The sequence below is a fragment of the Gopherus flavomarginatus genome, chromosome 10 (assembly GCF_025201925.1).
Source record: "Gopherus flavomarginatus isolate rGopFla2 chromosome 10, rGopFla2.mat.asm, whole genome shotgun sequence".
NCBI lineage: Eukaryota > Metazoa > Chordata > Testudines > Testudinidae > Gopherus > Gopherus flavomarginatus.
The window spans coordinates 472,678-496,691 of NC_066626.1; the positions used below are offsets into that span (position 1 = coordinate 472,678).

The 24,014-nt window shown below is 44.9% G+C and overlaps 1 protein-coding gene and 1 non-coding gene across 2 annotated transcripts in view; one reads left to right on the forward strand and one right to left on the reverse strand.

Moving 5' to 3' along the window:
* LOC127058928 (maestro heat-like repeat-containing protein family member 2B) overlaps positions 1–24,014 on the reverse strand; it is an 852,871-nt gene that overhangs the window by 85,620 nt on the left and 743,237 nt on the right. The window lies entirely within an intron of this gene.
* On the forward strand, positions 4,482–4,554 carry TRNAK-UUU (transfer RNA lysine (anticodon UUU)). Its single transcript has one exon. It is a non-coding gene; the product is annotated as a tRNA-Lys (tRNA).

Sequence of the window (24,014 nt, forward strand, 5' to 3'; positions counted from 1 at the left end):
CTACGGTCAAAAGGTGGTGGGGAGGTGGTGACCTCACAGAGAGATGCTGACATCATCCAGGCAGGACAGAGGCGAGGGGCCAGGGAAACCTCAGAGACCCCTGTGGCTTTGCTTCAGCAAGTCTCTTTCTCCAGGTCTCCTTGAGGACTGACAGAGTATTCGGGTTCACGGATGTGAGTGCCAGGAGGAACCTCTTTCGAGTTTTCTCCTTCCCTTGTAGTGATTTTACTAGAAAACAGCCGTCCCTGTTTAGAAGGCAAGAGCCTCCTGGAGGTCTGAAACCTGTTCAGTCTGATCCATCTGGTGAGAGTTGAATTCTAGGCATTGAAAACACGAGCTTAAGGAGGCAGAATTTTATTCCACGCCTGGGATTTTGTCCCTTCGAATCACTGGGGACATTAGGGTTTGTCCTTTTTGTTTCACCTTTCCCTCCATCCATCCCTCCATCCTTTCTCTTTGTCTCTTGCTTCTTTTGTCCTTTCTCCTGTTCCCCTCCCAACACCAGGGCGTCTGTGTGTGTGTGTGTGTGTGTTACAGGGGAGTGCTCTGCAGCTCCCACTGTGGGTGGTCCATCCAAAACTGTGGGGCTGAAATAGTGCTCTGACAGTGATCCCCACTGGTGACCCGGCCCATCCTTTGTGCTCTCTGGTGAGAACCCTCAGCCTTCCCTCCTCAGGCTCTACCCTGATTGGCAGGGAGGAGACTCAGGTCCTTGTTGTTCTCTTTTAAGATCAAGGAAATAAGTCAGAACCAGTTCTATGTTTGACAAATTTTGCTGCTTCTCTGCATTAATTGTCTCTGAGCAGTTCATGATTCTGAGCAGTTCATTGCAGTTCTCCTCAAATACTTGCTGAATAATTACTGTGCACTGTTGTTGGTCTGGAGCTCATCTGAGAGCACTTTATTCAGGTCATTCAATGTCTGAAATTCAAGTTCCGATGGTTAGTCTGAAAATCAGGGCTCTTGGGTCCAATTCCCAACTGTGCCACTGACTTGCTGTGTGACATAAGACAAGTCCATTCTCCTTTTTCAGCCTTACCTTCTCCCTTTTTCAAGTAGAGATAATAATGATCTGCTCCTACCTACCTCACAGTGGGCGGAGGATGAGGATCCATTTGAGAGTGTCACTCGGAGTAGGGCATAGTATAAGGTGTCCTATCACGTTTACTCAGAGCAGATTAACACATAATAGAATAGCTGAAATAGTCTATTTGATTTGTATGTTTTTATTTTGAAATTGTTAAGAGCAGCAATGACTTAGCTCAGAATGAAGCATCTTATCTAATGTTTGAGATCTAAGTGTCTCCTCTTGTGTGCGACAAGACAATTTAACACACTGTGACAGACAGGAGATGCTTTTGTTTTGCAACAAAATATTTTAGCAAAGAACTTTTATCCCACTTGTTATGATTTCGAGAAACAAACTGGTTTAGTCTGAATGGGATTTTCTGACAGAAACAGTTGGAATGACATTTCCCCACCATCTCGATTTCTGGGCTCTATCCCTGCCTCTGGAGGGTTTGTTGTCCATTAGAACAGGAGTTGGAACTGGTGGCTTTTCTTTATGGCTCTGCCACCGCTTTGCTTTGTAGGCCCTTGGGTAAGTCACTTCCCTTCTCTGGACCTCAGGCTCCCCTCATCTGTCCAATGGGAACAGGGACAGTTCTTGAACTCTGGGTGGTTGTGAGCCTGAGTGAGATAAGGGGCGTTAAAGCCCTCTGTGAAGGAGAAAAGGGAACTTCTCAGTGACTGGGGCTCCTCTCTGTATGGCCCCAATGGGGAAGGAAAGAGATCGTGTGGGGGAGAAGACAGGCAGAAGGGGTAAAATGGGTCTAAACCAGAAATGAGGAGATTTTCTTCCTGTTAAAATATCCTGGAGTCTCATGGCTGAAAAGTCACATCTTTAGTTAGGTATGAACCAGCAGCCTTGCAATTACTAGGCAAAGGTGTGAACCACAGAGACTGATAATTGCCTGCTTCCCAGCTTTGCCTAAGAAGCAACTGCAGTGGTGCTACTGGTTAGTGCAAAAGGGGCTACTGCTGGGCTTATGAGTTCAAACCTTACCTTAAATACTGGCTTCTATTCCCCCTGTAGCTTCCCCAACTTGTATTGCCCAATTCACATGGAAAGTACCCTACTAGGAAAAGGAGAATAAGTTCTGAAATGTGGAAGCTGATGCTCAGTTTGGAAATATCCACCCTCTGCTGCTATGAATTCCAGTAGATTGTTGACTGTCAGGGAAAATTGATCTATTAGCTGCCAGGAAAGGTGTCTGGGCACCATATCCCCTGCTTCTTCCAGTGCACTCCTGGCTCGGTCACGGCTGCAGAAGGATTCTATATGCATTGAGTCTAAATGTTTTCCAAGCCTTCTTAGCACAGCTGGTAGTGTCTCAGTCTCATAATCTGAAGGCTTTGAGTTCAAACCTCTCAGAAGACAATGGTTTTTGCTCCCTGCTTCAAATTTTCTAAAGGAAATCAGAGAAAAGAGACTACAGGAGAGTGTTTTTTAGACACCTTCGCATCCATCTAACACACACACACACAGAATCTTCTAAGGCATTAACTTTTCCTTCTCTATAGAGTTTGTATTCTCCATAGAGCAAAATATATCATAAACATGCAAGTCTAAACCTAATACAATATGAAACTCAATACAGATAAAATCTCACCCTCAGAGATCTTCCAATAAGCTTCTTTTGCAGACTAGGCTTATTTCTAGTCTGGGCCCAATCTTTTCACCTGGCGTAATCCTTGTTCCAGCTCAGGTGGTAGCTAGGGGATTTCTTATGACTGCAGCCACCTTTCTTCTGTTCTACCCCCTTATATAACTTTGGTACAAGGCAGGAATTTTTTGTCTCTCTCCTGGGGAAAAGCCCCAGGTTTAAGATGGATTCCTGTACCAGGTGACATGCTCACATGTCCTGTGAGACCCCAAGCCTTCATTTTTCCTGGCCTGACTCACAGATGGTGCAGGACAGAGCCATCTACAGTCAATTGTCCTGGTTAATGGGAGCCATGAAGAGTCCAAACCACTATTAGTGGCCCACACTTTGCATCATTACAAGAAGACCTCAGAGTTATTGTTCATATTTCTAGTTTCAGATACAAGAATGATCGGTTCATACACATACGATGAACACACACAGTCGATTATAAACTTTGTAATGCTACCTTACATGCATAAAGCATATTCCAGTTCCATTATATTCACACTCATTAGCATATTTTAATAAAATCCTATGGAGTGCAACGTCATAGCAGGGAAAGGGTTTTACTGCAGCACCTGGGAGCAGTTGAGTTTCATGTTCAGGCTGTGGTATGAGTTTCTCCAGGTTTCTCGTAAGCACACAGGGCCCTTTAGGAGGTGCTCTCGATACAGGAATGGCCCAGACATGATAAAGTGATGGGAATTGCGTTTTCCTTTTTAATTTTTGTATTTCCAATGACATTTCTGTTTGTGATTTCGTTTTGCTTTGTATAACTGTGTTTTCTCCTGGATTTGCTATTTAACTAAAAAAAAGAATAAGGCCTCAGGGGGCCGGATGGAGGAGCAGGCTGGGGCTAGGACTAGGACTGCTAAGAGAGTGAAAGCATCAAGTTTTCTGTATTGTTTTCTGCCCTCATTTTCTGAGCAGTTTCTTTTCAGCATCAAATTTGCTCAGTTGGTAGAGCATCAGACTTTTAATCTGAGGGTCCAGGGTTCAAGTCCCTGGTCAGGTAGAAGGACAATTCCCCAAGATTTTCAGAAGGCATCTCTTGAGGACTCTCTTTGACTTCAGTTTTTCCTTTTCAGAACTTGGCCTTTCCTAGGAAGGGCTCTTTACTGCTTGGGACTGAAAGTGCTACTTCCTCACCTGTCCACTGGCATTACAGTCTGGAGGAAGAAAGGCCTCTGGGCCTGTAACAAAGTGCTGTGTGCTGATTTTTTGAGCAAATGTAGGGCTGGCCAGAAAGGCATATTCCCACTGGGTATTCCCTGAGAGAAAAAATTGTCCCCAGAGAGACTTTCATGCCAGAAGTCAAACTCTCTGGGCTGGTATTCAGAGCTGTGAATCCTGAAATCAAAGTTCAAGCCCCTGTAGAATTGTGGGGTCCTTTCATTGCCAGCTAATTATTCTGGGATTTCCAAAGCTTCCTCTTGCTCTCTTCAATGACATGGTAGCCTGTCTCTTGCCTGCTAGCTGTTGTGACTCGCACAAGAGGGCATGTTTGATCCCAAAGCAAGGCCCTCCCTTAGGCTCAGTCTGAATAGAGATCAATGTAGCACTGCATGAGACAGGTCAATTTTATTTTGCTTTGTATAACTGTGTTTTCTCCTGGATCTGATATTTAACTAAAAAAAGAAGAATGTCTCTGGGTGCCACGTGGAGAAGCAAGATGGGCCTAGGGCTGCTAAAGAAGCAAGAGTAGCAAATTTTCTGCCCTCTTTTTCTTGACTAGTTTCTCTTCTGCATCAAACTTGCCCTTTTTTTCCATGAGCCTGGCTAGCTCAGTTGGTAAAGCTTCAGACTTTTAATCCGACGGTCCAGGGTTCAAATTCCTGGTCAGGTGAAAAGGGAGCATTTCCCCATATGGTACTCCTCCAACAACTGAAAAAGGCATCTCCTCAGGATGTTATTTCACAACAGTCATTTTCCCTCCAGGACTTGGTCTTTCCTAGAAAGGGCCATGTACTGCCTAGGATGGAAGGGGCAATTTCCTCACATGGCCACTGGCCTCTCAGTCTGGATTAAGAAAGGCCTCTGGAAGTTGATTTTTAATAGCTGCCTTAGTGGAAAGTTGCCTGTTGGATAAACTCCCAGACTGACAATTACAGGGCCACCCAGAGGATTCAGGGGACCTGGGGCAAAGCAATTTCAGGGGCCCCTTCCATAAAAAAAAATACGTTGCAATACTATAGTAACATGTATTTGGAAGTGTAAAAAATAACTCGTGAAATACATTCAAAAATTAGTTTGTAATAATTTGAAAATACACTAAATGCATTATTTAAAAACATAAAATGCTTTAATGGTATGTAAACATTTGCAATTACATGATGGGCTGTTGCTGGGTGATGGTGATTGTTGATGCCAATGGGCTGTCGCTGCCTGGGGGTGGTGCTGCTGTTGCCCTGGGCTGTGTGGGGAGCTGGGCTCGGGGTTGGGGGGTGCCTGGCTCACAGGGGCTGGGCTCAGGGCTGTGGGGAGATGGGGTCGGGGGGTTTCATGGTATAATTCCCCACTCTGAACCTTAGCATCCAAAAGATGGGGTACCAGCATGAATTCCTCTAAGCTCAATTACCAGCTTACTACTTGTAGCGCTGCCACCAACCAGGAATTCCAGTGCCTGGTACACTCTGGTCCCCCCAAAACCTTGCCTGGGAATCCCCAAGACCCAGTCCCTCTGGATCTTAACACAAGGAAAGTAAACCCTTTCCCTCACCGTTGCCTCTCCCAGGCTTCCCCTCCCTGGGTTACCCTGGAAGATCACTGTGATTCAAACTCCTTGAATCTTAAGCAGAGAGGAAAATGCACCTTTCCCCCTCCTTCTCTCTCCCCCTCCCAGACTCTCCCTGAGAGAGAAAGTAATCCTAACACAGAGAGAAAATTAACCTCTCTCTCCCCATTCCCTCCTTTCTCCCCACCAATACCCTGGTGGATCCAGACCCAGTCCCCTGGGGTCTCACCAGAATAAAAAACAACAATTAGGTTCTTAAACAAGAAAAAAAAAGTAAAAATTATCTTTGTAAATTTAAAATGGAATAGGTACAGGGTTTTTCAGCTATGGACACTGGGAATACCCTCCCAGCCTTGGTATACAAGTACAGATTAAAATCCTTTCAGCAAAATGCAAATTTGAACTCCTTCCAGCCAAATACACATTTGCAAATAAAGAAAATAAGCATAAGCCTAACTAGCCTTATCACCTAGTACTTACTATTTTGAATCTATAAGAACCTGTATCAGGGAGATTGGAGAGAAACCTGGTTGCACATCTGGTGCCTCTGAGCCCCCAGAGTGAACAACAACCAAAAACTAACAGCACACACAAAAACTTCCCTCCCTCAAGATTTGAAAGTATCCTGTCCCCTTATTGGTCCTCTGGTCAGGTGACAGCCTGGCTCACTGATCTTGTTAACCCTTTACAGGCAAAAGAGAGATGAAGTACTTCTGTTCTATTAACTCTTACTTATCTGTTTATGACAGGGGGTGTCCGGCTCGGAGGGGCTGGGCTCGGAGCTGGGGGTCAGGGCCATGGGGAGGATGGGGTCAGGGGTGCCCAGCTCAGAGGGGCTGGGGTCAGGGGGGTGCCCGTCTCTGGCCCCGGCCCCTTACCATTCTGCTTACCCCCTCTCCCGGACAGCGCTGCAGTGGCATGGTGTTCCAGCAGGGCCTGAGTTCCTGCCGCTCGGCTGCAGCTTGCAGCCCCACCCCCTTGCCAGCTGAGACACCGGGTGATGGGGGGGGCATGGAAACAGGAGGAGGAGCCTCCGACATACTTGTGGGGGCCCCGGTGGGGCCCGGGGAAAATTGCCCCACTTGCTCTCCCTCGTGCAGCCCTGACTCTGGGAGCCCTTTTCGCTGCTGCTGCAGCCTGGGCTCGGCTCCAGGGGACTCCGCCTCCCTCCCTCCTTCTCCAGCTCCTCACACACTCTGGGAGCCCCTTTTGCCGTTGCCGCAACCCGGGCTCAGTAAGAGGGACTTCTGGAAGTCCATTGCTTCTTGTCCTATCCTCAGAGGTTAAGGAGAACAATTTTTCTCCCTCCTACCTGCTTGCAGTAACCTTTTATGTACTTGAAAACCGTTATGAATGAAGGATATCAAAAAAGTTACAAAACAATTAAGAATTTTAAAAGGAAGGATTGGTCCTTTAACATTGCTGACATATGTTTGCTGTATATGTATGTGCTTCAACTCTTCTCTGATCAAATCTCATCTCTGAACCCTAACATGCAGTATAACCACAGTATAACAGCAGAACAAATGTGAACAAGAACAACTTCCAAAAGAAAAATGCTATAATGTTAGAATGAAGAGAGAGATTTTGGGTGGTCCCAAGAGGTTCTCAAGCCCTGAGTGTCCCTGAAGGAAAGTGCCCAGTGACAATCCAGAAAATCTTCCAAAGCATTTCCTGCTGCTTTTGCAAAAAAAAACAAAAAAACAAAAAACAAAACAAAAAAAAAACCCTCTCCTAAGCCACTTGAGGTGGGACTTTCATTCAGAGATTCCAACCTAGACTCATCAGCAAGTTGGCCATCTGGAGACATGTTTGGTTGCAATGATAGGAAATGGGATTCTCTGACCAGGAAGAAAGGCCCCGGCGGGGGGGAAGGATAGTTTAGTGGTTTGAACATTGGCCCGTTTAAACCTGGCATTGTGAGCTCAGTCCTTGAGGGGGGCCCTTTAGGGATCTGGGGCAAAAATCTGTTTAGGGATTGGTCCAGCTTTGAGTAGGGGGTTGGACTAGATGACCGCCTGAGGTTCCTTCCAACCCTGATATTCTATAACCTAGAGCTTAGGAGCATGAAAAAGAAGAGATAGCAATTATTTCCTAACAGAGAAGCAGTTCAGCCTCAGTGCTGGCAAGAGAATCCAAGTAGAATTAGAAAATTTTCAATTATAAGACAAACTCACAAAATAGTTTGGAAACCAAAATTTTTAGAAATACGATCTGAAATCTATTGATATTTTATACATCATGCGAAATGAGATGCAGTGGAATTTTAAAAGATGTTGCTACTATTTATGTGTGACAGGATATTTATGGAAGTCAATTTTTTATTTATTGCTCTTATTTATGTATTTTACAAAGATATTTATTTATAAATAAAGTATTATTTTATACAAAATGGCAACCTATACTAGTAGTGGTTTGAATTACATACCTGTTTAACCAAATAGTAAATAAATGAAGAACGAGACCAGAAAAAAAACCTGTAATTGTCCAGCCTTAAAGCCCCAGTTCCACAGAGTACATATGCATGTGACTAACAAAGTCTATGACCCAGTCCACTGATGTTAGTGCTTCCAGTTGGGAACATATGTAAATACATTGATGAACCAGTGTCCCAGTTTGCAGTACTTCCATATTAAAAACAACAATTACTGAATGATCATTAGACTTTCCATTCTAACAAACCACGCACCACACCTGAACATGGCCCCCTTTTCTACTTCTCTCTTTCATCGGGTTACATTTCCTCCAGAAAACTTCTTGTTGTGGATGTGTAATGTAGGAGATGGTCATGTTGGAAGAGGCCAGATTGGTGCCCTCCTCCCTAGTAACCCAGATTGCAGGCACCCCTTAACAAACACCAATTACAGTAGTTTGTAATTAGCATGCCCAGATCCCATCAATCTGGTATGTGTGCGCTCACATACAAACTTGATTTGATTTTGGTGGGAAGAAGAGGGTATGTATCCAGAACCTGCCCACAATACATTTACAAGCACTGCTCCTCAATATTAAGCCTGTGCTCAAATGAACTTTTCTCAGGTTTGTGATCCCTCCCACCCCATCTCATTATCTGTATGTGCTCCCAGACTAACTTCATTCTTGGATGTACACCACAAACAAAATTTCATGTCAGTTATGAGACTAGGAATAGGCCATTCAAATTAGGATTATCAATGTTCTCCCCTCCCTCAATCTCTGAAATTCAGGCCCCTGTTTGGCGGACTACATCTGTCAGTTACAAACCAGGAACAATACCGAATTCTTCTGAAAAAAGTCTTAAAAAAAAAAAGCTTGTTGGACTCCCTGCCTTTGTAGGCTGAAGCCTCTGCATGCCTGCTCCCCATCAGGAGGAAGAGAAAGGACAAGAAAAATCAAAAAAAGACTCCCTGGCTTTGCAGGCTCCCAAAAGAAAAAATGCGTCCTCTTAAAATCCTGAGCTCTGTGCTTCTGGCTCAAAAATGATCCGACTCCTCTGCAACTATGTCAAGGCTGAATCCCCACTCTGGCAATTTGACCTTGGATTGGTAACGCTACCACCACTTCTGAGCTCTCACAGGGGTTCTGAACTTGAGTGGTGGCAGCGTTACCAATCCAAGGTCAAACTTGCGGCCAGTCGGCGGGCCCCGCCGATTGGCCTTGCGGCAGTTATAGCCAAACACTGAGTTGCTAAATTTTCCTATCCGCCATCAAAAGGGGAGGAGGTTGCATTTGGATTCTGGCAGTATTTACCAAGCCCAAGTCAGAGAGAAGCTGTAATCTTTCAGTGTAATAGAAGCCTGGAGTGGCAAATATTAATCTTTAAATTTCTTGCACGCCGCCATCTTCTGAGCTCAGAGTGACAGAGTGACGATTACCTGTCCTGAGCGCCTCAGCAAAAGCACACCCCCATTTACCACCACCTCATTATTATTGCAGTACTCTCGGAAACTAAGCAACACACAGTATTAATGTACGGCAGGAAGACTCACATGCAACACAATATGAATAAAGCACCTCTTTGTCACATCTCCCCCCTCCAAGACCAAACTCACCGGGCCACTTGCCATGAAAATGCATCAGCGCTTACCTGAACATGAACCACCTTCATGTTAGAATCCTGAAGCTGGAGACTCCACCTCAGGAGCTTTACTTTGGCCTCTTTCATCTGCTGTAGCCACATTAGGGGCGAATGCTCAGTATACACAGTGAAGCGCCGCCCAAATAGATGGCTGCAGCTTTTTAAGTTCCCACACCATGGCCATACATTCCTTTTCTATGGGTGCAGAATCCTGCTTCCCAGCCAGCAGCTTTCTGCTCAGGTACACAATGGGATGTGTCAGTCCATTTCTGTCAACCTACGTTAGCATTGCACCCAGCCCTTTTTCTGAGGCATCCATGAACACTATAAAGGGCTTGTCAAAATCCAGGTTTACCAGCACCAGGCCCTTGACCAGAGAGCCTCCTTCAAAGCACCGACAGCCCTCTGGCACTGCTTGGTTCAGACCACCTTCAGTTCAGTAATTGGGGTGACTATGGAGCTAAAGTAGGGCACAAACCTCCGGTAGTATCCTGCCATCCCAACGAAAGCCTGGACCTGCTTTTTAGTCTGAGGAGCGGGCCAATATCTCATCACCTCCACCTGGGTCGGCACTGGCTTTAGACACTGCCCCCCACCTTGTGGCCCAGGTATGACACCTCCGACATCCCTGTCTTGCTCTTCCCAGACAGGCTTCAGCATCTCACTCCCTTACTGGGTCCCAAAGCCACACAGTTCAGCCAGATGGATGAGGTGGAAGCAGGGGACTATGAACTGTTCAAACAAGCCCTGCTGTGCGAGTTTGAACTGACCTCCGAAGCACACAGGAAAAGGTTCTGGAGTGTGCAGAAGACCCAGGGGATGACCTATCTGGAACTGGTCACGCGGATGGGGGAAAATACACCCACAAGTGGGTGTATGGGGCCGAGACCCAGACCAAGGTGGACGGGATTGAACTAATGGGGCTGGAGCGCCCTGTCCCGCTGACCTGAGGATGTGGTTTGTGGACAAGAGGCCGAAGGACCTGAGCCGCACAGGGCTGCTAGCTGATGAGTTTGTAGACAGCAGGTCGGAATATGGAATGGAATCCCAGGGAGACAGGCCCACATCGGTGCAGAAGGTGAATCACCCAGAGGCTTCCCTGAAGGAATTGTCAGATAAATCCCTCCCGAGAGGCACAGCCAATACCAGAGCTGACCGACCAGCCTCAGGGGACTAACAGGACCTGAGATATAATTACTCTGAGCAGAGGGGTCACAGATGGGCCTGGTACCAAAAGCTCAGGGACAGGATGAGCAAACCGAGCCCTCACAGGGTTAACTGGATGGGAGCCCAGCCGGAGGAGAGGTGAGCTCCCCAGGTGGGAGGGGCTGGCAGTTTAGCAATGGCCCAAGAGAGAGGAGTCTCCCAGGCCAGCTCCTCAGAGAGGCTCGATGCTCTGGATTCAAAGTTCTCAGTGTACAGGGTGGGTGTGGGGCAGCCCATGAGGAGCAAGTGCCTCATTTCCCTGGAGGTGGATGGAAAGCAGGTCACTGTGTAGTGGGACATGGGCGCTGAAGTGACGCTGGCCCGACCTGAGGTGGTGGGCCCAAACCGAGTGGTGCCCAACACCTACCTAACCCTGATGGGCATGTGTGGACCACCAATTAAGGTACCCATGGCAAGGGTACATCTGAAATGAGGGGCCAAGGAGAGGCCTAAAGAATGTGAAGATGCAACATCAGTTCCCAACTGAGGTGCTGATGGGGAGTGACCTGGCAGCCCTCAGAGCACCCTAGTCATCACCTGTTGCCGGAGCCAGCAAAGGACACTCTGCCCTGACGCTGGGGGCCATGCCCTGCCGGGGGCGCAGGTCCCTACCCTGGTGGGAAAGGAGTCACCAGGGACAGGACTTGGTGGGTCTGCGGCCTTGGAACCAGCCACGGAGAGGGAGCAGGTCCCCATCCCTTTCCCAGCTGCTGAATTCCAGACTGAGCTGCAGAAGGATCCCTTCTTCGAGAAGCTGAGGGAACTTGCTGGCCACAGCACAGCGAAACCTCTGGGGCAAGGCTGCTGGGAAAGATTCCTGTGCGAGTGTAACGATGCTGGTTCTAGCGGGACCCAACTGAGAGTGCCAGTTCAGGACAAATTGCTTAAAACAGGGCAGTTACAGCCCAAGGCTGGGGGTTTTCCACCTCTAAGGCAAACCAAACCAGCCTGACAGAGAGGACTTTGATTTCACCCCACTGGCTAACCACAAGTCACACAAGCAATTCCCTTAGGCACTCTAGTTTCTCAGTATCATCACTAGTGCCACTTGTTATGGGGACAAATGGTTATGAAAACCAGCATCCCAGAAAAAAAAGGTTCTCTTGATCCCAAAGGACCGAGCCCCACACTCATGTCAATATACAAATCAGATCTTACCCACAAATCATGCTGTTGCCAATCCTTTAGAATCTAAAGGGTTATTCATAATAGGAAAAAGATAGAGATGAGAGCTAGAATTGGTTAAATGGAATCAATTACATACAGAAAGGGCAAAGTTCTTGGTTCAGGCTTGTAGCAGTGATAGAATAAACTGCCGGTTCAAATCAAGTCTCTGGAGTACATCCACAGCTGGGATGGGTCATCATCCTTTGTTTAGAGATTCTGTTTGTAGCAAAGTCCCTCCAAAGATAAGAAGCAGGATTGAAGACAAGATGGAGATGAGACATCAGCCTTTTACAGTCTTTTCCGGGTGTAAGAACACCACTTTGTCCTTACCGTGGAAAATTACAGCAAAATGGAGTTTGGAGTCACATGGACAAGTTACTGAATCACAAGGCATATCTGCCTTCTCTCAGTGGGTCACTTATATAGCTGATGGTCCTTAATGGGCCATCAAGCAGGCTAGGCAGAGCTGACACCAACTTGTCTGTGGGGGTCACCCAGAAGCATAACAGAAGTTTGAAATACAGATAGTATAGAGCCAATATTCATAACTTCAACTACAAAAATGATACACATATACAGATACATGATACACATAACCAACAAACCATAACCTTGTCTTATATAAAGGGGGTCAAATAGGGTATCTAAGGTTTGGTTCCACCACAGGACTTTGGTTGCAACAATGATCTATACGGTCCCAGTTCATGTCAATAATGTCACAGGGAGAAGGGATTCCTGTACCGGGAATGGGCTCCCCAAGGGGAAGGGGAACCGTGGGGGATCAGGAGACAGCTAGTGGTCCCCCAGAAGTACTGCCACAGGCTACTGAACCTGGCCCATAATATCCCTCTCTCAGGACACCAGGGAATCCAGTGCACCAGGCAGAGGCTGCTACAGAACTTTTTACTGGTCCAGGATATTTGATGCCGTCCAGCAGTACTGCATGTCCTGCGACCCCTGCCCGAGGGTGGGAAAGACCTGGGACAGAGGGAAAGCAGCTTTGGGGCCCCAGCCCATCATAGAAGAGCTTTTCCAGAAAGTGGCCCCCTCAGCAAAGCAACCCGGACAGGGAAAGAATACAATCTGGTGGTGGTAGATTTCGCTACTCTCTATCCTAAGGCTGTGGCCTTGTCCTCTATTGAGGCAGATACTGTGGCAGATGCACTGATGACCGTTTTCAGCAGAGTGGGGTTCCCCAAGGAGGTCCTTACAGACCAGGGCTCCAATTTCATGTCAACTCTGCTCCAGTGCTTGTGGGAGAAGCGTGGGGTCTGATATAGCTGGTCTTCAAGCATATCACCCTCAGTCCAACAGGCTGGTGAGGAGATTCAATGGGACGCTAATGATGATGCTGAAAACCTTTAGGAACCAGTACCCACAGGACTGGGACAAGTATTTACCCCACCTGCTGTTCACGTACTGGGAAGTGCCCCAGGAATCAACCATGTTCTTTCCTCTTGAGTTGTTGTATGGGAGGAAAGTGAGGGCACCCCTGTACCTGCTGAGGGATGAATGGGAGGGGAAGGCCTCCTCTGATGGAAAATCGGAGGTGGAATATGTACTCACTTTCCTGGAAAAGCTCACTGAGCTCATGGACTTGTCCAGGGAAAATTTACCCTAGGCCCAAGGGAAGCAAATAGGTGCCCTCTCCTATGCTACCAGGGACCAGGTGACAGTTCTCATTCTCATGAGAAAGAGAAACTACAGGCTGCCGGGGATGGGCCCTTTAAGGTCATCAAGCAGCTGAATATGGCAATCTATGTAGTGAAACCCTTGCAGACAGAGTCCATGAAAATGTTACATTTCTTCTGGGATGATAAGAACCTCAGTAGCTGAACACATCTTGATGAAACTTATTCAACATAAGAATGGCCACACTGGGTCAGACCAAAGGTCCATCTAGCCCAGTACCCTGTCTTCCAGCAGTGGCCAATGCCAGGTGCCTCAGAGGAAATGAAGAGAATAGGTAATCATCACGTACTCTACCCCATCGCCCATTCCCAGCTTCAGGCAAACAGAGGCTACAGACACCATCCCTATATCCAATAGATTTTGCAATTTAAAGCAGATTCAGCCTGTCCCTTAACTGTTATCATAAAGACACATGCTGGACATGCACATTAAAGAAGCAATCTGCTACAAATAAGTGGAACAACTTTTACATTTCTACCTTTCTTGCATGACTCTCAGGGCCAAATGTTTAACAGACCTCCTTAAAGACTTCCTCAACATTTGTAGGCAGATTTATGTGCGTGGCAAATTGGTCAGTTACATGTAGTTTCTGGATTTGCCTAAGACTTTGTGCAGATGCTGAGGTTTGGCCATAAAAGATCTGTTAGCTAGCACTCAAAGAGGAAACTAAAACGTACTTCTAAAGCAGATAGGTAATTTATTTACTGGCTTTGAAATACTGGCTCCACTTCTTCAGTATCTACTGCCTGTCCATTAGATATTGTTGTTAGTGACCTTCTGGGAAGGGCTACTTTTATAAATAAAATATTTCCATGCCAAGAAGGGACACCATCAAGGTGAGTTGTCCTAACTCCCTACAACAAGTCATCATGTGTATGTTAAATTGAGGGGAAAAAGAATCAATAAAGAAACCGATTTTTGTTTTATACTTCCAGGTATGCATAACAGAAGCAGGAAACAATCCCCCTGCCCATCCCAGATGAAGCCCTGGATACAGCAATACATGCCTTTACCGTCCACTCTACTTCCTCAATCAGCCCAATCTAGATGAAGCTTCAACTGGTCCAGCATGCTGGAACTACTCCTGACAGCATCACCTTGGCAACAGCTTTTAGGCCATGTTCAATGCCCTGCAGTGTCTCCCCAGTGCAAGATTTGCTTTCAGGTCCTACCCCTTGTCTATAAAGCTCCAATAATGGGAGCTAGATCAGGGGCTCTGTGCAACCCTTCAAGAACATACCAATCCACACCAAAAAATATGACTGACAGAGCTTGGAGGGGAAAAAGCAACACTCACTGGTCAAGTTACACTTCCCTCTGGAGCTGAGATCCCTTGCCTGTGGAGCATCCCTCTGCTGGAGATCAGGAAAAGCCCATATATTTTACAAAATAAAATGCTAGAATATTCTTGGTCTGCCCCCAGTAGAGGACAATGGGGCAAACTTGAAGATGTGTCCCATTCTATAAATACGCAATATACCCCATAGGGCTCATTTTCTATACAGCAATGAACAATTCTTTTTTTTGTTTGTTTTTTTTAATAATGGTGTTGGCCACCTATATAAAGTACTATGGGGATGGTGGTTTAACTAATAGCTAGGATAGATAAATACTCTGCAGTAGCTGGACATGGCACCAGTTGCACAATTACCTAGTGCTTTTATTTTGTGAATTAGATTGGGGGGATGTGATCATTTATTTGGGGTTTATTTTCTCGTTTGGGGAAACGCAGCTTGCTATGCCAGTGAGCAAATGAGTCAGGTGATCTCAGGTTCCTGTGCATGTATGGAATAGGCACATGCATGTATAGAAATGAACTGATATCTGCATGGCTACGTTCTGCTTCACCCCACCCTCCTACTTCTTTCATAGATTCTAGGACTGGAAGGGATCTCGAGAGGTCATCGAGTCCAGTCCCCTGCCCTCATGGCAGGACCAAATACTGTCTAGACCATCCCTAATAGACATTTATCTAACCTACTCTTAAATATCTCCAGAGATGGAGATTCCACAACCTCCCTAGGCAATCTATTCCAGTGTTTAACCACCCTGACAGTTAGGAACTTTTTCCTAATGTCCAACCTAAACCTCCCTTGCTGAAGTTGAAGCCCATTGCTTCTTGTTCTATCACTGGAGGCTAAGGTGAACAAGTTTTCTCCCTCCTCCTGATGACACCCTTTTAGATACCTGAAAACTGTTATCATGTCCCCTCTCAGTCTTCTCTTTTCCAAACTAAACAAACCCAATTCTTTCAGCCTTCCTTCATAGGTCATGTTCTCAAGACCTTTAATTATTCTTCTAGCTCTTCTCTGGACCCTCTCCAATTTCTCCACATCTTTCTTTTGCTGTCCAGCATGTTGAGAGTGACAAACACACAAGCATTCCTGAAACAAGCAGGTCAAGACTTCAGACGGGTAGTGAACTGGTAAAAAAAGGAGTATTTAAGAAAGCATATAATTACAGGAAACTTTAAAGTACAGAGTTTTTGGAGGGAGTAGCTAAATCAGGGCTAATGAAAGGGAGCCATTTAGACATCCATGCATACCTGGTTGCATGGTCTCTACACTATGCTGTTTAAGACCCTCTATCAAGACTTTCCAGGGCTTGGCATTTATACCTGGGAAGGGGAAGAGTTCTGCTCTTAGGTTGAAATAATCCTGGGAAATGTAGTTCAGGAAATGACTACAATCATTTTAATTAGCTGAATTGCAGCATCAAGTCTGTTCTGTTATCCTGAGCTATGTCTCAGAACTGTTCTACCATAAAAGATCCCACATTCTGTCTGCCTTTGAAGAACATAATTAGGGCATTGACAAACCTTTAGCATCAGATTTTCCAAAGGCTACAATGGTGGGAGCAGGCAAGTATGGAGCACTTTTGAAAGTCTGGCCAGTTGACTAAAGCACCCAAATGGGAACTGAGCTCTTGAAAATGTGGCAACAAGGGATCAATGCTGCTACAGCACACACTTTTAGTATCTTATTTGGAAAGTTTCCCACTGAAGTCAGGGGGACGACTTGTGGAATAAAAGTACTGCTCAGTGAAAGTAAAGGGGAGAGGAAGCCAGCCCTTAATGAGCAGAATGTGCCTTTTCTAGTTTGAAGTTTATTTATTGTTCCAAGGCAGCACAATCTATGTAGAATAAAAAAATAAAGACACACCACATTTGGGCTAGGCCAGGAGCTAAGTAAATTCAAAGCTTACTAACAATACTTATCCCATCCAAAAAAGAAGTTTCAAGTAGGCAATCTTTGATTTCATTTTGTATGAAATTTCTTCCAAAGGACTTATGGAATATGGAAATAAAATTTCAAATGCAAGTGGGACCTGCAGTTATTCCCCACACTGCCTTAACCTTGGATCCAATATGGACAAAGTAAATCACTTCATATTAATTTCTTGCTGAAAGAACCGCTTCTGCAGATAGGGGTCTGGCAGCACATGTACTCACACAATATCAAAGTGGCCAAGGACAGTCAGTTGTTTACTGTTTGCCAGAGGCGCTATCATCAGTGAGACTGTCTTGGAAGGAAGAAGGAGCTGGATGTAGACTAGGGCTGAGATACAGCGCTTGCCATGAGGTGTAGAAAAAAAGACAGTGGACAAGGAAAACTACAAAAATATAGTTGTTTCAGACATGCTGCAGTTAAAGTAATGTAAGAAAAAGCATTGTAACAGGGTTTACTCACCACTCTGCACTTCCTTATGGCCAGGCATGGCATCACAGTCTCCTTGTAGGGTAGCAGCCCTTGTCAACAGTCACTCTGGGGCTGTGGTGGTTTCTTTCAGATAACTCATCCCTCCAGCCAGGGCACAGTCTTTAGCCCATTCCTTCCAGGGTCAGCTATCCAAACTAAAGATCAAAACTATCTAACAGAAATAAAAAGCTTCCACCCTCTCCACAGCTCTTCTTCAGCAAGGTCCTTCCTTCCTTCTTTCCTTCCTTTCTTCCTCACCTCTTTCCTTCCCTTCCCTTCCCTTCTGGGTCTCCATATCTGTTCCCTGATTATCCCAGGTGCCTCTTTGCTCACTTAAAACCCTGCAGGCATCTTCTGACTCCCAGCATTTTCTTTCCTCCAGCCCTTCCTCAGCTGGGCCCACTCAGCAGTTAAACCTGAAATCACCTAATTTCTCTCAGGTGGGCCCATTCTCTAATTAGGGCTGGTTTAGTCAGGGGCTCTCTATTATCATCTCTGAGCTCTGGATGATCTCTGAGTGTTGATCTCTCTCTCTCTCTCCACTCTCTCCATATATATATATATGAATTTTCTTGTCAGGCTCTGGCTCTGGCTCTCTTACACTAATCACTGTAACTGACTTCTACTCTGGCTTATCTGGATTCTTCTAATGATATTGGGCCAGCCAACAGTGCCATGCTGCATTCCATGAGCTGAGGATCTGGCCCATTATTCTCTTGTTGGGCCAGACCCTGCCACCCTTATGTTGACTAGTACAATACCCCACAAGCAACCCCCATTGAAATCAGAGTTAGGAGAGTGAGGTATTACTCAGTGTGAGTGGGGGGGCAGAATCTTGCCTATTATTTCTAACTATTCTTTCTACACATAGCAATGTAAATTAAAGGCTGTTTTCTAAATACTACACTTTTACAAGTAGATTTTCTCCCTGCCTAATGCAGCTGCCATCTTGTCCTTAAGATACAGCATGTTACAGTCCCTGTGTTTTCTCTGTCATGAAAAATTTCTATTTGTTCAATCTCTGGGCCCAATTCTGAGACGTGCTGAGCACCCACTAGTTCAGTGGGAGATCAGGGTGCTCAGGACCTTGCAGGAAGCAGTTAGTGCCTCTCAGGGTTAAGCCCTTTCTTTGATGTTTTTCCTTGACCTGAATGAAAACAAATCTAGACTGAAGAGTATGTTTTACTCTGTGAGTATGAGCATGAAAAACATCGTTCCTGTGACTTAGAATCACCTTTGTCATACCCTGTGGTGGTTCGTTACCTTATGTAAGTTTTTGTGTTTAGGTAACAACTATAGCACCTCTGCCTTGTCTATTTATGTCCTTCTGCTTGTACATCAATCTGTGTTGTGTCCTGTCTGTCATATCAGTGCACTTCCATTTTCTCATACATTATACAAAGAAGTATCTGACAGATGTTCAAGGAGCAGACTTACACCATACAGATTTATACGTAGGGAGACTCGATGCATTCTGATTCACTTATTTAGCATATCTTTTTGAAAATCATAACGTTTCAACATAGAAGATAGTTTAACATTTCATTATTTTGCAAATGTCAGTTGCATACATGCTGTAAATATCTGTGCATTTGACCATCACCAGCATGAATACGCAGTCAAGTATTTGAAAACAATCACCTTGCTAGGTATAAAATTGTTCTTTTGTGTAAGGAGTTGTGTTGAAGGATTGCCATGTTGTCAGACATTCAGATGAATATAGGCCAAGATGACCTTGTCTTTTAGCCAAAAAGTTCCCCAAGGTTGGAAAGTCCCTCGAGGGAAATTAGGATTAAAGGGGTTTATTTGATGGCCCTTACATGTTATCTAGCACAGTTTTGGTCTAACAGGGAGATGAAGCTGTCCATAGTAGGAAAAGTACAGGCAAGCTTGACACAGATCAAGAGAGAGGAAAAAGAGAAGAAATGATGTGGGAAATAGGCCATGAATTTTGTTGTGGTGCCATAATAGTTAGATGAACAATAGGCGTAAGGGAAATATAGAAGATAATTATTTAGACCTAGTTTGAAGATCTGTTATTTTCTAAAAGGTATTTATGGACTAGACAGCCCAACAGCGTTTGGCATTTTAGAAAATCTCTAGCTTTGTGAAACAGTTTTTATGATGGTGGCAGTGTTACCTGGGGTTCTTTCAACCCAAAGCTCTTGGTAACTTTTACTCTCTGCGAGGTGGTGTCAGAAAATAAATCTGGGGAGACACGGCCGTCTGACCGATAGATGGCTGGCAGAACCAGGACTACACAAGAGTGCTTTCACTTAAAGCTAAACGGCAGCCTGTCTGCTGCTGGGGAATGCAAGATACATCCAGAGGGAGAGTCCCATCCTGAAGTGTCCCACTACTTCAAACTTTTCCCCTTATTTTAGAGATTAGTAACACAATGACATGTCCCTTAAAGAAAATTTGTTAAACAAGCAGTTTCAGTGGTCAAGAAAGAGGTTTTCTTCTGATTGTTGATTAACCAGGTGTGGGTTTTTCCCAGAGTTTGCAGCCTTGAGGTCTTAATAGATATTCCTGAGGGCACATCCTACTCTTCTAAAATGCATGTATCAGCAACTTCAACCCAATTCTTATCAAGAAGGACACAGGGTCAAGCTGCCCTTTCTGTGGCACCCAAATCTCCCTTCCCTCCTGCCTTGGTCAAGCTAAGGCTGTTCCATGGCTACTTTATGGCCTGCTGACTTGGCTGCTCTTAGCAATAAGCAATAGTGGTTTAAGGCACTTTACTGATTCTGAAATCTGAAATCTCCCCGTGCAGCAGGACAAAAAACATTACAGTGTCAAGTGGAATGGCGAAAACATCCTCCCCAAAACCAAAACGGTGGAACAGTAAACTGGGTGCCTTGTATAAATATATAGTGATAAACATGAAGAAAAAAGACACTAAAAATTGTGAAAAAAAACCACCACAAGAAAAATATGTATTTCACTTTCTGTGTTTTTTGACAGGTGGGATATGAATTTCCTCCACGGTTAAGAATCAAAAGCAGATCCAAAAATCAGTAGGTGTGCTTCTTCCAGGTCCAGTTATAAAGTAGCCAAAATCTGATGAGCAGGTCTAAAAATGGGATTTTTTTTTTTAATGAAAAGAGTTGGTGCCACCTCTGGCCTTGCTGACTTTCTTGGTTTCCTGTAGATGCCAAAGGACTAGGCAACAACAGTCTATTTGGATGATCTACATCTGCTTTTTCTATCCTATGCTTTTTCCCACTTTAGTCATTACTGATGGGCAGTTTACATAAAGCCTCTGAAGACAGTATGTAAAAGTGAAGAGTTAGAATGGCCTGCTTGAAGAGAGGTTACATCAAGTTGCTTCTATGCTTTGGCTGGGCCAATGTTTTTCTTGCCTATTCTGTCAAAGTAAAGTGTCTACATTTTATATGCTAACCTCTAGTGTTTTCATTAGAGCAATTTTCCCCCCTCAGCAGGTCATCCAGGTTTGGGAAATAAAGAAAAAACATGATGCTACTTGTTTGTATTATAGTGTAATATACCACAATTTTCAATCTTGTGTGGCACATTATCAAATGCAATAAAGTATGGGATCCTGTCTGGGTTAGCCTCACTCCATATCGGTTTTGCAGTTTTGACAACAAACTGATTTGCCTTGGTACTTCAGAACAGTTAGCGTGCACTCTGCTTGATCTTTGCTTTAGAATTGGGCAAGGAAAAGTGGTCAGACAAAAGGATAAAATAAGATGGCATGGATATGGAATTGACAATTTTGCCATTAGTCAAACATGCAGCATTTTTAGTTCATGGCCATGCACATACATTATGCGCTGTGCAGAAGATGACAACTAGGTATTAGCAACTTGGAATGCATCAGCTGGTGCGTAGCTTTGCCCCCTTGTTTGTGAACAACATTTCCTTGGGCAATGTAGTAGTGTGGGGCATCTGGACTGCGCTGTTTAACATTCTCTTGAGCACTAGATAGATACCCTGTACTTGGGGAAAGGATCACCACACCTTATTCTGGCCCTGTATATGCCTAGTCCTGAGAACTCCCAAGTTATTGCTTTGTTAGGTGGAGCACTTGGTTTCCATTGCTATTAGTCATTAAACTACCCTAATTATCCAAGGATCCAGGATTGTTCATTCTAATCCAATGTGTTCAAATACATTTGAAAAATTTGGTAAAAGGTTGTAAATAAGGATTAAAAAGAAATCAACACTTGAGCTTTTTTTCTTAAGCTTGAGAACATGCTATACATTGTACATCTTAAGTTCATCTATTGCTGCTTATCTACCACATGTCATCACTGCTTATGACATTAGAAACAACTTGCTATGGAAGTTATTAGGTCAGAGAAAGGGGAAGATTATGGTATGCAAATATCCTTAGCAAGAAAATGAGGCAAGAAATACAGAATACATGGGGCCAAATGGTGCCACCTCTCAACAAATAACAAATAAAAAAACTTGCTTTGGGTGGAATATTTAACCCCTTAGCCTGCTGGGTTGGCATGGAATAGCTGCACTGGTGCTCCTGTGGTACAGACAAATGGGGTTCCTATACACCTCATACGTTGGTTGTCACCTACTGCAGCACAGACCTGTCTAGTGGCTACACCCGCAGCCCTCCATTCTGTTGCAGAGAAAGGCACGACAGAGTCCAAGAGGCATAGAGACTTCCCAGCACACACCCTGCTTTCAGCACAGTACAGCTATTCTGCTTATATTCTGCTTTCATTTATAAACAGAGGGTAGGGCAGCGTGTGTGACTTAATGTAGTGGTTAATTAGTTTCTAAAATGTTTGGGAGGTTTTCTACTCTAGGAGGTGCCAGCTTTCATTCTTTTACACAGCAAAACTGAGCAAAATTGAAAAACATGTCATCTGAACTTGTGGGGTCTTGCCCAAGAAAAGCAAGTATGTCTTAGACCACTTCACCTATTTACATAGTAGACACAGTCTCCCTTTGTACAGCTTATAGCATGTCTAGGGTATCTTATATCCTGAGATGCAGGACTGAAGGACATAGGCCTGGGAAAGACTTCTGTAACCACATTTTCTGTGTGTATATTTTCCTCACATAATGTGCCTGAACTGTTTTAAGCATTTTGCTCAATTTTACATAAGGTGATTACATCTTTACAAAAGGAAATATGATCTTAAGTATAATGTACATGTACAATGTAGCATGTGCAATATAAAGTGATGCTTCATGGCCAATGCAATGTTATAACAAATATATGCATATGGGACTCAGTTATGGCTCTAAGAGTGGGAGGGGAGCTGCACTGCCTGAGTGGTGGAGGTACAGAATGTCACACCATGAAAATATTCCATTTCTTCTGGGAGGATTAGACCCTCAATAGCTGAACACATCTTTATGAAACTGTCGGTCAGAGGCAGCAGTGGCCCTGGACTTGCGGCCAAGCAAGTCAGTACATAGAGCTTTCCTCTGAGTGTCTTCTTAGGGAAAGGACCAGAATATCCACGGCTACATTCTGAAATGGAAGCTCAATTACGGGGAGTGGGTAGAGAGGGGCCTTGCTCTGGTCATACTGCACCTGGGAGCCATACAAACTCTTCTTCAACATCTAACTTCTTCATTACCCCTACAGTGCAGAGGAGAACCTCCTGACAATCATTCCATCACATTGTTTTTAAGCTGTGCTACGTAGAAGAACCTTTTAATGTTCTTAAGAGCTATGTGATGTTATCCATCATCTATGACTTTAGGTCTTCCTGTGGGAAAGCCAACCACAGGTAGATAAAAAGGGAGGAAAACACAACTAATACATCCCCACTTAAGCTCACCCTTATCATCTCACTAGCAGGCAGGAGGAAACAGTTTGCCCCACTTTCATCATAGAAATAAATGATGCGATGGCTTCTGCACAGAACACAAAATCTTTCCACACGGAGCACCCAAGTGGCTGCATCACTTCTAGGGCCTAGTCAGACCTGCCTTCCAGTCCCTGTCAGTGTGGTTCCATTACAGCCACCTTGCCAGGGCTGCCCCAGGCTTGAACAACGGGTGCCAGGGGTGGAAAGCTTCAAGTAATAAGAGTGACAAAAAGAATGGTCTCATTCATATACTGCATTTGCTTTCAGTATCCCGCAACATCTTCCCCTGGTATTTCACCCTGGTGTGGAATACAGATGCCCAACACCCCTGGAAAGTCATGGGAGAATGGGGAGCATAACCCAGGACAATCTGGTGGCTCTGGTAAGTCTATTTTCTCTGCTTTGCAGAGTGTCTTTCAAAAAATTTGAAGCTAAAATCTCAAGTTTCTTATTGTAAGCAGAGTCAGGATAAGCTCTACACTGACATCTGGTGGAAAGAATTTCAGAGAGTGTATTTGCATAGGCACGCCTACCCTATCCCAGACTGCCGAGCTGTGGGACTGCTTGGTGACAAATGACTCACCCTCAGTTGGGTGGTACTGGCTAGACATGGGACATGGGTTCCAAAACCCAGAGAATTGAGAGAGGCTGGGGACAGGTATTTGTGCCTGGTTGTGCAGGTTCCTTGTGGAGCTAGAAGCACCAGTTGCACCTCCTCCTCTCTCCACTGTGGAATGTAAGAGTTGATTTTTTTTTATTCCTTTAAGAATTTAAATACAGATTACTGAGCTGAAATCACTTTGGGCTAATGGTGCACTAGCGCTGGGGCTCCCCTACTATGAGCTGGAATCACTAAGAGCTGAAAATCACTAAAGAGCTGAAAATAACTGAGCTGAGAGCACTGAGTATGGTGCTAACTAGTGGGGAGCCCAAAGCTAT